Raw genomic sequence first — 14,786 nt, 5'->3', positions numbered from 1 at the left:
CAGCAACATGTTCTTTGTTGCATGGCAGAAGAAACAGAGAATGGCATCTGCTAAAAAAGAAAACAAAACCAGCTCCTCTGAATCAGTGGACTCAGTGAGTGAGAAAAGTCTTGTTGCTGAGAATTAGGATGTTGTCATCCACCAAGTCAGCAGCTGTAAATCAGTGGCATGAATTGCTATATCTGTGGGGCACCCCAGGGCTTTATTGTCTTGAATCAGAACATGTGGCCACAGCACAGAAGCTATCAAACTCTCTTCAGCAGGTGCACAGGCTTCCCAGGAATTCTGCTAGGAGCTGTTTTGTTACCATTGATAACGGCATTTTGACTTGTTAACATTCATGATGGATACTTGAGGATCTTTGGTGTAATTTTGTCACGACCTGCAAGTATCTGAGAGTTACTTTAAGAGTTTCCTTCGAAGGGCCCTCAGAAATTGTTAGCACATTATAAATTGTGATCCCTGATGACACAAGCCTGCTGCTTGTAGGAGGAAAAAGATTTGTGGCATTAGTTAGTAGAACAGCATTTATCGGCAGCGTTGAAAAAAGTAATGGAAATTTCATTCTGCTCCTCTTTGGTGTCAAATACTATCTATTTGTCAGTGGCTCCATCTCCAACATTTCATACCCTTTTCCCTCTGTGGACAATAGCTGCATTTCATACTGTGCCAGCTGGTGTAAATAGACACATCTCCAGTGAAGCTGGGGATTTTTACACAGTCTGTGGGACCTGGCACTGAACATCTTAAGCTGGCTGTGCAGTTGCATCAGTTATCAAACGGGACATGTCAAAGAGCAACTCTGAGTCAGACATAATAGTTGTCTAACAGCCCTGCTATCAGGAAAGCCACAAATGCTCTCACAGAAACAGTTCTGGTAGAACTGATAAGTATCTTTAACAATATGTTCCTTATGGAAAAGAAGAGCAGAACATTTTTATTCCTCTCACATTCTTCAGAGATTTTTCTCATCATCAGAACAAGAAAATGTCAGAATAGGTTTATTTGAAAAATGATTTTCTAATAAAGTAAATGGAACCTTCTTATCTAACGGGAGTGAAAGAGAATAATGTTAATGGAATTTTCATTAAGGAAAACTTCTTTGTAAAACAGTACAGACCATTGGGAGAGAAAAATTAGCAGTCAGATCCTCACTGGCTGCAATCTGGCGTTGTTCTAGTGACAGACTAGCATCTCATCTAGTGTCACAAGTGAAATTACACAGTCAAGTTGTGCACTGAGACATACATTTGTTATGCACTACCTCGTATTTGTTTTTTGTTACCTCAGGACAGAGAAGTAAATTCATTTTTATTAATGAGAAATATGCAGGTGACATCTAACAGTGAACTTCTCGAGGGTTTGAAGTTCCTTAAAAATCTAAACAAAAATAGCCTAAAAAAAATACACATTTCAGGCATTAATCAATCCTCAGTGTTTCAAAACCTCGTTCTTATAGCCTACGTGAGTTTTTACACACTCCGTTCTTATAAACACAAGGTCATTTTTTATCACCTACACCACGGGGGCCAACCAGTGGACCCCCTTAACCACCACAGCTGAGTCTGCAGCTATCTAACAAGTTAGCTGTGTTACAGCCTGGGCTACCTTGGTAAACAAGTTCCCAGAGAAGTTCTAAAAGATTCAACAAACATCGTACCTCTAAATTATATGAAGGTAACGTTGATTTGATTTTTTTTTCCCCACATTTTAGTATTTCCTCATGTTTGAATTGCCCGTTGCTGTCACAGCCCTCAGGACACAGAGAACCCCACAAACAATAATGCACTCACCTCAAAGCAATACTGCTACAAAGCAGAGCTTTGCTACTATTAATTTTTTCCAAGTATTTCAAACAGCCCTCATTCATAACAATATTTAGGCATAAAAAGGACTAGTCAGTTACATGGTTATTTGGGTTATTAGTAGTCACAGGGAGCTGGATACGCTGGAGGTGGATACTCCAACTAAATACTTACATCTCCCAGCACAAGTGTCTTTTAACCTTGGCTTGAACTGCCATGCTGAAGGACACAAGATGTTTGGAGGAAAGGTAAGAACAAAACCTTGAGTTTTGGGGTAGCATTTTCATCGCAAAGCTGCCAGCATTACCATGCCTTGCATTGCCACCCTGGGCTGGTATCCTGCCTGCTCAGTAAAGCACACAGCAGCCCAAGCTAGTGCTGGTGTTGGCACCTCTAAAGCACCAATCATCTCCGTGGTCTGCAGCACTGGAAAGAAATAAAATGGTGGGTATCTCCATGGAGTTCTCTGTGCCTTTCTCCTTTGCTCCTTTTGGAAGTGGGGAAGAGGACTCTGAGCAAAACCTCTGCTAGAGCTGCAGAGACCAGAGGTGAGGTAGACAAGGCAGCTCAGGCACCCAAGGCAGCCTCCCTGGGGTCAGGAACAGGCTTAGTGCAGGCTCATTTCCTTTCCACTGTGGGCTGTAAAGGTGAGACAGCACTTGGCAGTGTTCCAGAGGGAAGCAGGTGATGAAATGTGTTGAAACACATATGAAGTGGGCACAAATGGAGACACAGGTGAATAAACATCAAATAGAGAATATAGAGAACAGAAACCCTTTTCACTATCAGTCAAATCACGGCTGGGGGGCCCAGACTAATTCAATTAAGAAACTCAGAATACCTAAGATACGCAAGAAAAATCTGAAACTTAGCAGGAAATCTGTTCAAAGTGAAGCCACTGAGTGAGCTGGTGACAGAAATTATTCCAAGGTGTGGAGCAGAGCCAGGGAAAAAGAAAACAGTCAGCCAGACACTACAGAAGACTCGGGGGATAAATTGCTCTCAAGAAGTGCAGTGCTTCTTAGAATTCAATTTGAGGGTACTTAAATATTATTTCTAGTGTAAAACCTCCACAGCCAGCTGCTTGGGAATGTTTTTAGCAACTCTTTAAGGACTGAGAAATACTGATTAATCAAAGAAAATATTTTTTGGGAAAAAAATGGTATCTGCTTTGGCAAATATCCATAGGACTATAAAAATGGCACTGAACTAGTGTATTTTTTTTCAAGTTATCTTCTTGGCTTAATGTCTAGACTCTGTTGTTCTGTGGCTGCTCAGCAAAAGGAGCAGTCCTGCAAATGCTGAACTTTTCATACCTAGGAATAGCCCTAAGTTTTGGTCTGCCTCAAAGGATACCACCCCACAGTTTCCAAAACCCTTTTGCAGAACTGGCATTGCAGAAGTCCCAACTCAACTAATGATTTTCAGAGAACAGACTCACCATTTGGTAACTAGAGACTTTGACCAAAAGGGGACTTTGAGATAAAGAACTCTCCATAACATTTGGGATTCCTCTTTGCTGTGAATGACATCACTAAGCTGCATAAAACAAACTCCCAATTTTAGTGTCACTCTTTAAGGCATTTACAAATACATGAACGCCCTCCATTAGCAGAGAGTTTATTAGCTTTAAAGTATTTTTCACTAAACAAAATCTTCACATTTTTCAGTACTGAGATCAAAGCATAAGCAGTTCCTATAAACATTTTATCTGAACCAGCATTAGAAACCAATTTGGCATTTGTTGTATCATTTGTCCCATTCTTATGCAAAAGCCTCCTATTCTGTTTTGTATATAATTTTATTTTGATTAGTGTAATTTTGGTTGCAACTAATCACACACATTAAAAATCAGCTAGCTTTGAATATGCCTTTATAAAAATCTCGACACTCTCTGCTGCTCATTCTTGATGTCTGATGCATTAATGCACACCTGATTTAAAATGCAAAGTACAGATACAAAGTGCTAATTACAGTGAATCAAACTGCAATCAAGCTTTTCATGGCTCTGCAGTGTGTGGTGTGGCATTTACCAGCTGTAGCTCAGGCCACATATAAGCCTTTGTTCCTTAATTTATTCCCAGCGACTGGCTTCCTTGGGAGCGAGGCAGGAGGCTTACTATGTTCGCTGGGAGCAAATGGCACTACAAGACCATATGAACTCAAAACTTGACATCTAGTTTCCCATCAACCTGGTTCTGAAACAACCCCTCAAGATAAGTACATCCTCCCCTCCAAAAACTCATCAGGCCATTTTATTTTTAAAGGATTTTCCAAAATTGAGTCAGTAACTTTTTTTTTTAGAGCTGCAATTAGATATGGACCATATTTGCAGATTCAGAACCTTTTTATTCCCCAGTGTACTAGGGAAGCACTCTGTAGGCTTTGAATTCAGCCTGTGATTTCCCCAGAGCAGCCAACGCAGCTCTGTAAAGCTGCACTCAGAAGCAATTGCTAGATCAGATACTTAATTTGTACTTGACAATGTTCAACTCATACACACAGTAGGTGGGTGGGAGAATTTGATGGCTTTCAGATTGTGTGGAGGAAAGGAAGAAATAGACTTTGTATTTGGTGTAAAATGATTAATCTCTCATATTCTTTTAAGTTACAGCATGGATGTGGAGCAAGAGAGACTTAGATTTTAATCTTTTTACTGAAGTAAAATAATTAAAAGGGTTTCACAAACTCATTTATTTCCACATGAAATATTCTATTTCAGGAATACTTGAAAAAGTGTTTCAGAAGTTAGCGTTTTAAAGCAAGCAGCTGCATACTGATAACAGGCACTTTAGATCACAGGAATCTACTCGGCAAAGGAACAAATTTTTCTTTCTAATTTTGAAAAATACCCTACTGGCTAGAGTGCTAGCTTGAAATTAAAACATGGATCTGCTTATTTTGCAAGAGAAATAGTATAAAAATGGGTAGAAAGATCTGCAGCTCCTATAGTATCACACAAATGATAATTTATTGCAAAGAGAAAAGCTACTGAATTCTTTCTCCTCTAATTACTATTTATTTGTGACATATGGACAGAAGATGTGCCGCCTTTGATGCGGCCATTTTAAATACTGGTTTTATGCTTGTTGTCAAAGTTATTGTCACAAAGAGTGATTGCAGTGTGTTACAGGTGCTCCCTGTTCTCGCTGCAACACCCCCCCCCCCCCCCGGGGCAGTCTTGCGTGGTGTCTGTCTGCCAGTCTCAGAGTGGAGACCTTACCACCTGAAACATCTAATGCAATGAGTGCTTATAATGACTTGTTTCCCATGTAATAGCTTGTTCTTGTACCTTATTCCCTGACAGCTCAGGTTTACCAAATGATATCAATGTTTAAATGGAAAATGTGATTGGGAGAACTGCTGATGACTTACGAGTCAGTTTGATCAAACCATTTTTCTGTCCTTGGACTTGACAAGCATGAAGACAGTAAAATCCTAGCAGCATTTGTATTTCGTGTCCATCTAGAACAACTTAGTGAATCATAGAATTATGTCAGTCTGATATTTGGGGTCACCAAGGGGTTTTCTCTGGGCAAAAGAGTCAAGCAGATGATCTCTCGGTTGGGATCCTTGATGGCCCATCAAGATCAAAACAGCTTCTCTCTGCTGTGAGAATTTTTCACCCACAGATGTCTACTGTAGCATGTGGGACCATGATTTTCTTGGCAACTTTTCAAAATTGGGCTTTCCCAAAATTATTTCCATACTTACTCAATAGTTGGATGTTTAGAGTTTTGCAGACTTGGAGCAAAATATCTGCAAGGGAATTCCGGGTTCAGAAAGTCACACCCACGTTATCAGTATTTTAATTTGCCCCAAACTCATACTTAAACCCAGGAGGAATCATTAAATATTGTAATCTTCTGTAGATCACAGGCTTTCATACAGTTACCCTTTGTTGAGGCCCCAAAAATGTTTGTTTGATTACTCATTTCTTCCATGTGAGATTTGATTGTTGATTTGAAGACATCCAGACATGGAAAGCCCTCCGTTTCTCTTCGTGGTTTGTTCCAGTGGCTAATCACTCTCACTTAATTCCCTATTAAGTCTGCCTGATGCTGGCTTCCAGCCATCTATTTTTGCAATGTCTTTCTCATGAAGTAAGACAGTGTCAGGTAAGTCAGGGTCAGGCCCTAGCGTGCTATGTCCACTCAAGGAAAATGCTCTGCAAGAATGGTTGTTGGCATTTTTAATTAAAAAACTCTTTGCATATTTATATAAATGAATTGAAATAAAAAAAAAAGCCCACCATGAATTAATGTCTTATGTAGCATTTTAAAAGGCATTGAGTGCTATGCAAGTGTATGGTTTTATTTTAATGTTTCTCTTGGCAGGTATTATTGAGAACTGACAAAATAAAAAAAAACAAACCTATGTATTTGTTTTTCTGCTATAATGAACATCCGCATTCTTGTCTACCTCAAGTGCCTGTTCATGAAGTTAGAGAAATGCACCACTTAAGGAGTAGGACAGAACAGTAATGAAAACTCAAAAGAAATTTCAGATGACAATCTGGCTAACTAAAGAGAACGAAATGAAACTCAAAGCTTCACCTCTCTCTAACAAAGCTCATAAGAAAAAATCTTAAAGACCCAGCTATAGCATTCAATAGCTATATTTTCATTAGAAAGATGTTTTTTCTCTGCCAACTCTACCCTGAAATCAGGATGGACAGAGAAAATGAGGCCTCAGATACCCAGAAGAAATAGGAATTACTCAGAAATGTTAAACATACAGCACAGAGAAGAAAATCTGAGTCTGCATCAGTTGAAACCAATGGAAGTTTTGCTCTCAGTGCTAATGCTTTATTGTTTTGATTAAAATATTTCTGCTACACAGTTTCCCTCAAATTCAAGAACTGTTAATGTCACCCCCTCTGTCAATGTCCCTTTGTAGGGATGGGTCCTTTGGTCTAAAACCTGAGAAAATCCACCAAACTAGAAGCCCACAGAGATGCAAAATCAGGCTGAGAGCCCAGGGGCAAGGGCAGCAAAAATAAAAATAGTTTTTAAAATGCCCAAACAACTTGCAGAGAACTAATCTAGAAAGTTTCTATCATCTTTTTAATCCAAGTTTCAAAGACCCCTGCAAGACAAACAAGTCAAGATTTATTTTAACAATTGAGACAATAGTCTAACTTTGTTCTCCACTACAAAAGAACAACACTGCACTTAACGAATCATTGTGAATGAATCGATTACACAATTACCATTAGTGCAGTTGTCCAATTATGCTTTTTCACAGAGCTAAAGGGAATCAAAGACAATCCATGTACATTAATGTGCTGCACCTTTTCTGCAGGATGCTCTGGCATTGCATTAAGTGTTATTTCTAAAGACTGCCTGCAGCCAATTTAAATTCTGCTTGGGTTGAATAAAGGAAAGATAATGTTACTTCAGCCTCTCAGAGTCATCTGGGTTCTGTTTTGATCATATTTCAGAAATATTTGTATGCTTCCCATACATACTGTAAGAGTATTTTTGTAACATTAAGTTCTCCTTTCTAAGGTCATTTATTTTAGTTTTGATGCAGCCGTGCTGATGAATGGGAGACAAAGGGGCATGAGAACTTACTTTCCCATTTAATCACAAACTCCAAGCAATAAAATATTCTCCCCAAGTACTAAGCATAATTTGGGGCCAAATCTTACATATGGAAAACTGACTGCTTGCAGGACTCCTGCTCAGTGTCAGTCATGGATTCACCTTCTCTGTGTTTTCTTAGCCTTTGTGCCTTCCATTGGACTGTTTTGTACTCATTGGGCAGTTCTGGGAACCAAGCTGTGCAGCTGGCACAGCCATCACAAACATTCTTGTTAGATGGCTTCTGTGTCAGCACTAGCTCTGGTAGGGATGGGGAGGGTTTTTTTGTATGTCACCCTGTCTTGGGATGCTAGAGGATCAGTTTCCAGATGCATAACTGGAGGAACATATTTTTTGGCAGTTATCACAGATTATTCTGCACAAAAGGATGTAGGAGCAGAGTCATCCATCCGAAATCAACAGCACATTCTCTTAACCTTACACGCTGGAAAAGCTGCTGCTCTGACAGACAACTCTCAAGGTGCCTCTTTCAAAGGTCCCTTCAAAGTAAATCTTGGAAGAGTAAACAACTAGAAAACTTCTTGGTACTCCCTGGGCAGGGATAAGAAAACACTGATTAGTGACAGAGATTTCTGTCTGGGAAACTAAGAAAACATCAGACTGGAATAAGACTGTGGGAGCGAGCAAGTCTAGTGGGAGAAGCTGGCACTGTCTGATTTTCTGGGACACACCAGCTTGCTCAGAAATAGATTTCTGGCTTGTACTCATAGAGAGAATTATCTAGTCTCTGGCACAGGAGGGAATAATTTCCATGCAACTCATGTAGTGCCATCACCCAAACCGCATAAACACTTCAAGCCTGGGATGGAGAAGCAGAGCTATGGGTATCAGGGCATCACAAGAGGCATCTGGCTGGTTAGAATGTGGGTGCCGGGTACCAAGGAGTAAAGAGTTTGAATTCAAAGACCATTTCCGTTAAGATCTTTTCAGATGTTGTATAAAGGGGCTGTGGGAAGCACTGGATTGCTCAAAAATGACATAGTCCGAGGACGGGAGCACAGCAGGCACGTGCCTGCTGCAGCTGCTGACTCCAGAGCACTGGGCAAACACAAGCTGGAACAGGGAACCATGTTCAAGTGTGAGCAGGGACAGAAGAGAGGGTGTTGCTGTCCAACCAGGGCTGCAGCCAGATCATCGTGCCTGAGAGACCTGCCATCCCAGGGATGTCTGCCCACAAGTGATGATAGTTCTGGTGGTGCTCAGTTGGGCTGACACTCCTGGCCAGGGAGATGCTGGCAGGAACAGAGACCCTGGAGCAGGGACACCCTAAGGGACTGTAGCCTTGGGTGACCCACTCGGGAACAGAGTAGGAGGAAAAGCAGCAAACAGCAAAGAGCAGTAGAACATCATCACAAATGGGAGTTTGCAGCTTTGTGAGACAACATATTGTAAGCACAACCAAGAAGAAATAGAAGTTGGTGCAGAAGGGACAAGGATGAAAAAGACGTGAGCAAATATATGAGCTGAGTACCTATGCTCACAGCTTTGTTTTAAGTCAAATAATTTTTTCCCCCAAGAAAAAATGCTAGACAGAAAAGGTAAAAGAAATCTAGTGTGTAGGGATATGAATGAAATACCTCAATCTCAAAAGACCAAAATGGGAAAAATAAAGCTTATTTCGACTCTTGATAGATATCCTTTTCAAAAGACCCCTGGCTTGGACACTCTGAATGCATTTAGTCACATCTGTCCTATTAAGAAAGAGTGAGCAACCTAAGCCATTTGAAAATTGTTACTGGCCCAAACACAACTCACTAGGAATGAAAGCCAGTCCCATTAATTACTTTTTGTGGAGCATTCCCAAAAGTGCATTATTCACACTGTAGTCCTAAGCACATTGTAGTTCAAGAGGCAGAGATGGGAAGACCCTCATTTGGATACAGGCAGAAAGCTGCACCTTTGGACTGAGCAAGCATAAACTCATGGGAGAAAGGAGTGAAAAAAATTACACAAAATATTCAATATGATTTATTAATTACCTTTAATAGAAGTGTTATCATAATCATAAAGGGAGAGATAACTAAATGTGCAAAGAATTCAGTGGGAACTGTAACACAGAATCAGTTGTACATTTTGATACTTAACAGCTCTCTGTTCCTGCCTGTAGCCTGTGGCTCCAAAAATGTGTCTATATCTGTCCTGTCTGTTTGAGTCTGTTGCTGACCAAAAGAGCAAGTGCCACATACAGTGATGCTATCTGACTTCTAAATTTTTACCTTCTGAGCTTATGTGACTCTTATATCTGAAACTGATAATGCAACATATTATATCTTAATGAAATAGTGAGTTATTGCATAAATATTTTATCCTTAGTTCACAAAAATATAAAATACCACCTGGTTCACTCTATGTTAAACACTTTTTTTTTTAATTAACATGTTAAAAACCTGCTGTGTTATTATTCTGAATTATTCTGAAAATACTTGCCCTGATTATGCAGTAGAAGGCACGTGCAGCTGATTTGAAGGAGCTAAACTTTCCATCAAATTTCCCCTGGGTACTGTGTGAAACTGAACAATAAATGAGTGTTGCAGTAACTTAAACAGATACTGACTCTTTGGAGACATGAAAATAAAAATCTTGTGGCGTTAAAATGTGGCCCTGACAGGTCTATTACACTCCTCACAAAGTCTGATAGTTTTCTTCTAACAGTAGCTCTCTTAAAAATTAATGATGCATACTTTCCATGCTATCTTATTACTGATGCACAACTCAGTGGGTTCAGATGAGATTCCAGCTAGAAGGCTACACCCTTGCAGTATGGGGGATTGGGCTTAGTTCACCAAAAAGCTTTCCTTCTGCATATCTTTTTCTACTTTATCTGCAGAGACTCTCTGGGAGATCTTCCACTCTGTGTTCGCCTTTTCAGTTGTCAATATGACTGCTTTAGATCTCCATCTTGAGTTAAAAATTCCATATGAGAGCATAAAAATAAGGCTTTTTAAACCGAAGTTTGGAAAACACACCAAATATTTCAATCTGTGAAGCAGAAAAAACACCTTTTTCTATAGCACATGTTAAAATTTCCATTAATATTTGAAAAGATCCCAGTAGAAAAGAACTTTTCTCCATAAAGTTGCAAAAGTTACAATACTCAGAGTATTGAAACTCACAGTATAATTGTTATAACAAATCCCCGCGGGTTTATTATCACCGACCAACAATGCAGAAAGTAAGTAGCTTTTAGCCTTTCCATTTAACTAATTTAAAATTAGTTAATCTCTATAGTCATATGTCAAACATGCAAGCCAGCTTTCCAGAGGAGTGTCTTTATGATTTAACAAAACTTCTTGCCCCCTCTCGTCCGATTGGCTCCCTCCAGCCCGGAAAAGGCCTGGGAAAGGAGGTAAAATTGGCATTCTGACCCAAGGATGGCAGACTTGGCTGTGCCAGGGAAGTGCAGGACACAAGAGTGTACAGCTTAGCATCCCTCACCCAGCTGCGGCCTCAGTAGATTCAGGCATACCAGTGGCCAACAGATATATGCATGTCCAGTATTCCCAGTACGGATGAAATCCTGCAACTGGTGCTGTTTTTCCCTTTACATCTGAATGATGGCTCACACTGTGTGTGCTTACGCTGCTAACATCAATTGATTCACCTCTAAATAAGAATTAGTGAATATGTGTGCTCAATACCAAGCTGGGCTGGCTGGCTGCCCAGGTATCGGGAGCTATGAGTTTTCCATTACTGGAATGCATTTACTCTCACTGATGTGCAGAATTTGGATTTTATTGTTATTCTTTCTAAATTAAAAAAAAACCTGCAGGGGCAGAATATGCAATAGCACTATGAGGTTGAAAAATAATCACCCAGGTTTGGTCAATAGGACAATGTGCTCACTCTGTCTGGGTGGCAGTTTGGTGAGGGTGTTCCAACAGGAGCTGTGACATTGGATATAAAATGAAAAGCTTCGGTCAGCCTTCAAAGAATCTTAACTCCCAGAAAATATAAACTTATGAAACTCAGTCTTACTTAAGTCTCTCTTGCAATACAAAGGGCGCTACAGAAATTTCCTGGTTAATGAATGCTTGAATTTACACATATTTCAATAATTTACGGTGCTGTTCACATACACTAAAAGTTTCACAGTAAGCTGCAGAGTGTTATCTGCTTTACAGAGGGTCCATTTAAATTCTTTCCATACTATTTTCCATTGTATGAATGGAAAATAAATGAAGTTTGTCTTCAAAATAAAAATAAAAAATCAGAAAATTGAGAACTACCTTATCATTCCAAGTTATGATTTATTACCCTATTTTCCCTCTTCAGCAGAGGCTTAATTAAGTTTCATTTACCTCATGTGCTTTGAAATATCCCAGAGCCACAAAACTCCAGTTGTAATAAAAATATTTCTGCAGCATAATGTAATAAAAAATGTGACATAAAAAATTAAATAGGTATCCGCATATTTTTTGGATGTGTGGGTATAGGGGTTTCTTGCTAGCACCTCCTGGTGGAATAACCCTTCTTATTTTTATTCTGGAAAACACTTTGGCACTGAGCAGTTTTAGCTGGTTTCATAGAATCATAGAATGCTTTGGGTTGAAAGGGGCCACAAAGACCAACTAGTTCCAACCCCACTGCTATGGGCAGGGAGACCTTTCACTGGACCAGGTTGCTCAGAGGCCCATTCAATCCAGCCTGCAACTCTTCCAGGGATGGGGCACCCACAGCTTCTCTGGACAACCTGTTTCAGTGCCTCACCACCCTCACAGTGAAGAATTTCCTTCCAATATCCAATCTAACCCCCCCCCATCAGTTTAAAGGCATTATGCCGTGTTCTATCACTGCATGTCCTTGTGAACAGTCCCTCTACAGCTTTCTCACTGTCCCCCCCTTAGGTACTGGAAGGTGGTCTGAGGTCTCCCCAGAGCCTTCTCTTCTCCAGGCTGAACAGCTTCAACTCTCAGCCTGTCTTCATAGCAGAGATGCTCCACCCTCTAATCATCTTAGTGGCCCTCCCGTTGGACCTGCTCCAACAGGTTCATGTGTTTCTTATGTTGGTAGGCCCAGAGCTGGATGCAGCACTACAGGAGGGGTCTCATGAGAGTAGAATAGGAGAGAATCCCCTCCCTCAACCTGCCGGCCTCCATTCCCCGGCACTACTCACTGGCTGAGCTGAGACAGTCTGCCAGCTGCTTTGTAAAACAAATGTTCATTCTCTCTAAAATCTGTGCTGCAATACCATGCATAAATAAGGGAAATGCATTTTACTGGACTGTGGAAGCTGAGAAGCACATAACCACAATATACTTTGTGTCTTTTATGTTAAAGTTCAACTTTGGATCATCGACCCAGTTGACCAACTCGCAGGCATACCTGCAGTGCACAGACCAACGTGTTGGAATAGGTTGGAATGTCCTTGGCATGTAGAAAAGAGTGAAAGTTTTACCTTCATTACTGAATTGGCATCACCCAAGATTTCATACCATAGCCACCCTGCAAGCTGTAGCACACTTGGCTAACTCTTGATTTATTTATGTAGTAGTTGATGGTTTAATAGTACTTAATTAAGCTCAGCACAGTTAAAACCAGCTAGGCTTTGGCAGCCTGTTCCTGTCAATGTAAATTGAATTCTGCATCATGGACAAGGGAATCAGGACAACTAAATGAAAATTCTCTCTCTTGCACCACCCTCTGGTACTTGGCAACAGGGAACCACCAAATGCTGCTGCCCAATCTGAACTATCTGTACTAGAAATAAAATTTTCACATTACACACCCGCACCATATTTTTTAAAAATCTGTAATGAAGCACAGCTATATGTACGGATGTGTGTATTCACACACATGTGCTCTAATACACACACACACACACACACACACATATATATATTTTTTACACACATATTTGGCTGTTCTCTCACTGGAAAGAAACTTTCTGTTCCTGAAAGCAATTATTTAATCCCAGACAAAGAGCTTCCTGCAAGAAGATCAGACATATCAGTCTTCAGTGCTTTTGAACTGCTCTTGCTGGAACAAACTTGAATCCCTTTACATATTGGGTTAAATAAGAAATTTGTTGTCACGGTTTTGAACAATAAAAAAAATTGTTGCAAGAAGCTACGTGTGTTCCTGGTGGATCTGTAAGCTCTTTGGGAACAATTTTCACATATTTTCCAGCAAAGTTGGACTGCCTTGTCCCAGATTCTAATGCTACCCTGGGGGGATTAAGCTGTTCAGAGTTTGCATCAAGTTCTGCACAGATCCCAGGGAAAACATACTTGCTCATCCTGGCTGCAAATTTTTAGGTGAGAGGTTGAGCTGCTGCTCTGTGCTGTCCATGGGCCAGCAGAACCACACAGTTTTGCAAAGAGACAGCACACTGTCATTTTAAGGGATGCGATGAGATGTTTTCCTGAACTAGCACAGGAGATGCCACATTTCTTCAATTCAGCGTTCTCCATGAAGATATGATGAGCATATTGATGCAAAAAAACCATGCAGCCCAAGGTCCTTAGGTTGACATATTTACTTAATTCCTTTGGGATGTAGTGAACATAGTACTTTCAGGGGTCTTGATCAGACTATTTTTAAACCTTCTGGTTTGAACCACAAGCTGGTATGACTCTGGCACCAAAGGAGCTAAACAACAAGCTTCCCTGCAGTTATAAGACAATTTGCAAGCTTCTAAGTTCATATTTGACAGAGCACTTGTACATATGCCAATTTAAAGCACATAAAAAGTCCCTCCGGCTTACATCTGTGAAGATGAGAGAGGGTAAGAACAGTCAACTTATGAAAATATGTGAGAGAAGATCACTCTCTGGAAATGCATATTTACGAAATATTGTGAACTCATTACGAATACTTCAACTCGACAAACCCTCCAATACAGTGGCCAAAGAAAGCTCTTGCAAATGTAAATCTGAACTGACTTAGACACAGAATCAGACGATTTGAAAACTGATGGAAAAGCTATAAAACACTGTAAAACCCAGCAGATGTCAAAGGGCAGGTTCTGCCAGTTGATCTCTTTACCAGCATCTCACACCTGGGGATTGTTTTAACCTTTTACATTTTCACTTCTTCCTAATGTAGGCTTATATATTTTGGGGTGGGTGGAGGAGTCAGTTTCTTAAATCTTGAGAAATCAAGCCAGCAGACATCACATGTGGGGGCTCCAGGTGGTCCTAGTTGTGGAGGGTTCCTTTGGCAGGTTCATATACCTGCCAGAAGTGAGGATATTCTGCCCAGTTAGTAAGAACTGATTAAAAGCAGAAAGTGGGGTTTGTTCTTACAACCCCTCCATATAAACAGTGAAGGGTAGAGCAGAAGTGAAGGTCCCTTCAGCATCCCCAAATCCTCCCAAGGCAGTCACAGCACTCATCCTTCTTCCTCATTGGTGTCATTTCCATCGGCACCACTCCTG

This window comes from Corapipo altera, unplaced genomic scaffold (genome assembly GCF_003945725.1).
Source record: "Corapipo altera isolate COAL_440 unplaced genomic scaffold, ASM394572v1 24, whole genome shotgun sequence".
NCBI classification, from domain to species: domain Eukaryota; kingdom Metazoa; phylum Chordata; class Aves; order Passeriformes; family Pipridae; genus Corapipo; species Corapipo altera.
The sequence above is the reverse complement of the archived record's forward strand: the minus strand, read 5'-3'. Positions refer to the sequence as shown.